The following is a 6,758-nucleotide window of genomic DNA, read 5'->3' on the forward strand; positions in this document are numbered from 1 at the left end:
GAGGGGTGATGGCTATTTAAAGGGGGAAGGGGGGTGGCGGCCTGGCTTGGGGAGGGGGTCGGGCGGCGCGGGTGGCTCCGGCTCCGGCTCGGACTCTGAGTCCGGCGGCAGCACGGCGCAGGAGGCGGCGGCTCCTCACGGGCCGGCCTGGCTTGGCTGGGCCTTTGGCCCAGTCGGGCGCGGTTTTTTTTTTAAATATTTGCCGGACTAAAAAAAATTCTAGAAAAATAAATAAAAATCTAAAAATGCCAAAACAAATTTTCACTGTCTAAATAAAATATTTAGAACAGGATGAACATTTTCTTGGCCCTAAATGCAATTTTTGAAAACGTGCAATTTTTCCTAAATTCAAAAAAACAACGAAAAACTCCGAAATAAAACTTATTTGATTATATTATTAAATCCTCAATATTTCTTTATTTTGGGAAAGTCATTTTATTCCCTCTCTCATATCTTTTTGTAATAGAAATAATTGAAGAAAAAATAAATAAAATCAAATGATCCCATTTTTTCAAAATTTGAGAAAACTCAAATATGAAAATAACGAAATCCCCAACTCTCTCCGAGGGTCCTTGAGTTGCGTCAAATTTCTAGGATCAACCAAAATGCAATAAATATGATAGCATTGATAATCTAGTGTATAACATTCCAAATTGGAAATTTGGGATGTTACAAACCTACCCCCCTTAAGATGAATCTCGCCCTCGATATTCAGGTTGGCTAGAAAATAGGTGAGGGTGGTCCTTCAGCAGATCTTCCTCTCGCTCCCAGGTGGCTTCATCCTCCGTGTGGTGGTTCCACTGAACTTTGCAAAACTTGATAACCTTGCTGCGGGTTACTCGGCTGGCATACTCAAGAATCTTAACTGGTTTCTTCTCATAGGTCAAATCACTGTCCAACTGAATCGCTTCTAGCGGCACTGTATCTCTCAGCAGTATATCAGCCATCTCTGCATGGCACTTATTCAACTGGGAAACATGGAATACATCGTGAACTCCTGACAATCCTTCGGGCAATTCCAACTTGTAAGCTACTTCTCCCATGTGCTCCAAAACTTTGTATGGCCCTACAAAACATGGCGCTAACTTTCCGTTAACTCCAAAGCGCTTAACTCCTCGAAGTGGAGATACTCGAAGATAGACTCGGTCTCCGACTTCGTAGACTGTCTCCTTGCGTTTCGAATCTGCGTAGCTCTTCTGCCTGGACTAGGCTACCTTGAGCCTATCGCGAATCAATTTCACCTTCTGTTCAGATTCCTTAATCAGATCCTGTCCAAACAACTGGTGGTCTCCAACTTCATCCCACGACAATGGGGTCCTGCACCTCCTTCCGTACAAGTCTTCGAAAGGGGCCATCTTCAAACTGGATTGATAACAGTTGTTGTAAGAGAACTCTGCATATGGTAAATTGTCATCCCAACTAGATCCATAATCTAGCACACAAGCTCTCAGCATATCCTCCAAAATCTGATTGACTCTTTCGGTCTGTCCATCTGTCTGCGGATGGAAAGCTGTACTGAACTCTAGCCTGGTACATAAAGTTTCGTGCAACTGATTCCAAAACTTTGAGGTAAACTGGGTTCCTCTATCTGATACAATGCTCCTTGAAACTCCATGCAGACATACGATCCTGGTCATGTATATATTTTCTAACTTAGCACTGGTGTATGTAGTCTTCACTGGGATGAAATGAGCTACCTTTGTCAAACGATCGACTACAACCCATATCGAGTCATAGCCTGAACGTGTTCTGGGCAATCCTGTAATAAAATCCATGCCTAACTTATCCCACTTCCATTCGGGTATTGGCAATGGCTGTAACAATCCTGCTGGCTTCTGATGCTCTGCCTTTACTCTCTGACATACATCACAAACTGCTACATACTCCGCAATATCCTTCTTCATTCCGGTCCACCAGAAAATATCCTTCAAATCCAAATACATCTTGGTATTTCCTGGGTGAATCGAATATGGTGAATCATGGGCCTCTTGCAGTATCAACTTCCTGATCTCTGGGTCATTGGGCACGTAAACCCGGTCTTCAAACCATAGGGTTTCGTGCTCATCCTCACGAAATCCCTTAGCTTTTCATTTGCTCATTTTCTCCTTTATAGAAGCAATCTCCTTGTCAGTCTTCTGGGCTTCTCTGATCTTATCCATCAAAGTAGACTGAATCTCTAATGGTGCTACATAGCCTCTCGGAACTATCTCCAAACAAAGCTCACGAAGATTTTCGGCTAACTCCCTTGGTAAATCTCCCGTCATTAGGGTATTGATGTGGCTTTTACGGCTCAACGCATCGGCTATTACATTAGCCTTTCCGGGGTGATAATGCAATCTCATATCATAATCCTTGATGACCTCCAACCATCTCCTTTGCCTGAGATTCAACTCCTTCTGCGTGAAAATATACTTCAAACTCTTGTGATCCGTGTACACTTCACAATGGTTTCCAATGAAAAAAATGTCTCCAAGTTTTTAATGCATGCACTACGGCTGCTAACTCCAAATCATGCGTGGTATAATTCAACTCATGAGGCTTAAGCTGTCGTGAGGCATATGAAACAACTCTTCCCTCCTGCATAAGCACTGCTCCAAGTCCTCGACGTGAAGCGTCGCAATACACCTCATAATCCTTGTTCTAATCCGGCAAAATCAACACAGGTGATGTAACCAAACGTTTCTTCAACTCATGGAAACTGGCGTCACATTCCTCAGTCCATTTGAACTTGGTATCCTTCTTCAACAACTCCGTCATAGGCTTCGCAATCTTCGAGAAATTTTCAATAAATCTCCGGTAGTATCCTGCGAGTCCCAGAAAACTCTGGATCTCTCCAACTATTGTTGGGGCTTCCCAATTTGTCACATTGTCAACCTTGGTGGGATCTACTGCTATACCTTCTCCGGATATAACGTGTCCAAGGAATCCAACTTCCTTCAACCAAAATTCACATTTGCTAAACTTGGCATATAGTTGATGTTCTCTGAGCTTTCCAAGTACGAAACGCAAATGCTCCTTATGATCCTCTTCATTCTTCGAGTGAACCAGGATATCATCAATGAACACTACGACGAACTTATCCAAAAACTCCATAAATACTTTGTTCATCATGTTCATAAAATAGGCAGGTGCGTTAGTCAGACCAAATGACATAACGATATACTCATACAACCCATACCTGGTGGTAAAAGCCATCTTAGGTATATCCTGTTCTCGAATCTTCAATTGATGGTATCCTGATCGCAGATCGATCTTGGAAAATACCTTAGCTCCTTGCAATCAATCAAACAGATCATTAATCATAGGTAGTGGGTACTTGTTCTTGATGGTTACTTCATTCAATCCTCGATAATCAACAACCATCCTTAACGATCCATCCTTCTTCTCCACTAAAAGTACTGGTGATTCCCAAGGTGAAGAACTTGGGCGAATATAAACTTTATCCAGTAACTCCTTAATCTGCTTCTTAATTTCCTCCAAATCCTTTGCATGCATCCTATATGGCCCTGTGCCTGGCAAAAGCTCAATCAAGAACTCAATATCTCTATCCGGTGGCATGCCTGGCAATTCCTCTGGAAACACATTAGGGAAATCCTTCACTACTGGTACTTCCTCCTGCACAACTCATGTTAAGTAATTTACTTGAGTCCTCTTCGGCACATGCCGGGATACATACTTGATCCTTCTTCCTTCTGGCGTTGTAAGCAAAATTGACTTACTGGCGCATTCAATGTTCCCTTCATACTTTGGTAACCAATCCATGCCTAATATCACATCCAATCCTTGAGATTCCAATACTATTAGGTCCGAGGGAAATACATAGTTACCAATCCTTAATGGTAACCGATCACACCATAGACTAGCCATATACTCTGCTCCAGGCGAGGTTACTAACATGGGTGACCTAAGGGCTTGGGTTGGCAGTTTGTACTTATCCACAAATCCCCTTGAGATGTATGAATGCGATGCACCAGTATCAAAAAGAACGAGTGCAGTAAATGACTTAACCAAAAACTTACCTATTACTGCATCGGGCTGGGCTTCAACCTCCTCCACGTTAACGTGGTTCACCTGTCCCCTGTTGAAAGGGTTCAGCTTCTTCCCAGAGCTTCCATTTCCATTTCCATTCTGAGCTTCAGGACATTCATTGGCATAATGTCCGGTCTTCTGGCACTTAAAGCAAGTGACTTGACTCAGGTCTCTCTTGGCTGGGGTTGATGGGTTGGTACGGTTCTGGCCGTTGCTTCCTCCATTACCATTAGCATTCTTGGGGCCATTATGATTGTGCGACCTTCCTCCCCCATGGGTATGCTGAAAAGGTCCTCCCGGTCTAGGGTTAAAGCGCGGCTTCTGCTGAGCTCCAAAATTGTACTTCCCTTGTCCATACTTCCTTGCAGTTCTCAATTTGCTGTTGCTTCCCTTCAATCATAAGAGCATGATCTACCAACTCCTGGTAGTTGTTGAAGGTTGCTACCATCAACTTCATGCTCAACTCATCATTCAGTCCTTCTAGAAACTTCTCCTGCTTAGCTGCATCCGTAGCAACGTCATCTGGGCATAACGTGCTAGCTTACTAAAGTCCTCCACATACTGGCCAACTGTCCGCCCTCCTTGGCGCAAGTTGCGAAACTCACGCTTCTTCATGGCCATAGCTCCTGCTGAAACATGGGCAGTACGGAAAGCCTGCTAGAACTGGTCCCATGTGACAGTGTTGATAGGGAAAGTGGCTGTGAAATTCTCCCACCATGATGCTGCGGGTCTGTCAAGCTGATGTGGGGCAAACTTTACCTTTTCCGCATCTGTGCATCCTGCCGTGGTCAACTCCCTGGCTGTCTTGCGGAGCCAATCATCTGCTGCTATAGGCTCGGTGCTACTGGAAAACACTGGCGGGTTCAGCCTAAGAAAACGGGCTAAGTGGTCAACAGGTGGTGGCGGTGGTGGTGGGTTGTTGTTGTTGTTCCCCTGATTCTGATTCTGGACTAGCAACTGCATCAACGTATTCTGCTACTGGATCAACTGAGTGAGCTCTGCTGGGAAGGTAAATCTGGGGTCACGTCTCGGAGGCATCTGATGGGTTTAGAAAAGATGAGATTTAAGAATAGAGAGGGGTCTAAAGAGAAACACTACCCTTATGCACATGACGCAAAAGCAAACAATTCACTTCATTCAATCAAACAAGGGCACACAATCGATCTAACTATCGCAAAAGTGCTCGGACTACTATATTTACATGGTGGACTACTACTACTGTTGGGTGGTCTACTAGAAATACTCTTCGGTTGTAGAATCCATGATATCATCTCCAGCTTCATCAACATAGTCATCATCGCTATCCTCTGGATCTGAGTCGGTGTCGTCGATGATGATGTAGTCTTCCGGGCGAATCTCCTTGGGTTCTTCGTCTTCTTGTACTGGTGTAGGGCCTCCCATGATTATTCCGATCTTCTTGATCAGGTCGTCATTCTTCTCCACTAGTACTTCGATTTCCTCTTCATAATCTTCACGTGTAGCCTTGAGTTCTTCCTCCAATTCCTTGATTCTTGTTCTTGCCTTCTTCAGATCTATCATGTCTGCGCACATCTGGTTCTCCTGACGTCGAATGCGCTGGTTCAACTCCCGGATAAAAGCTGCAATGGATCTATCCTTCTTGGTGTTGATCATCTCCCAGTGCTCATCTCGGCACCCACAAATCTGGTAAATAGTATCCTTGAGATCATTGCGGTAAACTTCTCCAATACGTCCCATGGTGATGTGAGTTGCCATGCTCTTTCCTAGACTCCAGGTTGGTGCATCAAAGGAAAACTCTATGGGTTCGGTGACTGGCATGAACGTCCTTCCTGGAACTTGAACTTGAATCATCCAGCGCTCCTCTTCAGGTAAAGTGGCGTTGTAGGTTCCGGTGAAGCTTGGTACTCCGATGTTCAGATATCTAGTGGCTTCCTTCAGGTGACGTCCAAAGGGTGTATCTTCATCTGGTTGCGTGAACTTGTTCCTTGCATCCGCCATCCTAAAAGAGTAGGAAAAGATGAGGAGTCAGAATGAGAAGAGTGAGTAGTGATCTAGGGCTTTTAGCTTAGTGATCGTGTCCTACAGTCAGCGTGTGCTCTGATACCATCTTGTAGCGACCAGACCTCAACCAGTCTGATCTCTGTGCTCCGGTGTCATCCCTGGATCAGTAATGCTGACACCACACAGTACGTGAAGGGTTTATAACAGAGTAGCAATCACACACTTATTACATCGAGTGTCTCAAAAGAGAACTTATTACAATAAATATGGCTTAAGGCCATCTAATAACGATAACAGCGGAAGGCTTAGAAGATAAGTGAGTCCATCAAATCCAACGACATCACTGAGTATAGAACCACGACCTAAAAGTCTCCTTACTCATTGTCTAAAAAGTCTGCAACATGAACGTTGCAGCCCGAAAACGGGTCAGCACATGGAATATGCTGGCAAAGTAACACATAGAGAATAATGGAAGAATAAAGCTATACTACATGCATATTTGGCTGGTGGAAAGCTCTATGGTTACAGTTTTGCGTAAAGCCAATTTTTCCCTACTACAAAGGAATAAATTTTATTTAACTATCATGGTAGTTGTTAAACATTGAGAGTGTAGACGCCCTCTCAATCCCAATTAAGCATCACCATTAACCCAACAAAATGAATTAGAGTAACATGATGAGATTCACATGATAATCCAAGTACTAGATACTCAAGATGTCCATAACCGGGGACACGCCTAGCCATGATTA

Source organism: Triticum dicoccoides, chromosome 2A (genome assembly GCF_002162155.2).
Source record: "Triticum dicoccoides isolate Atlit2015 ecotype Zavitan chromosome 2A, WEW_v2.0, whole genome shotgun sequence".
Taxonomy (NCBI): Eukaryota; Viridiplantae; Streptophyta; class Magnoliopsida; order Poales; family Poaceae; genus Triticum; species Triticum dicoccoides.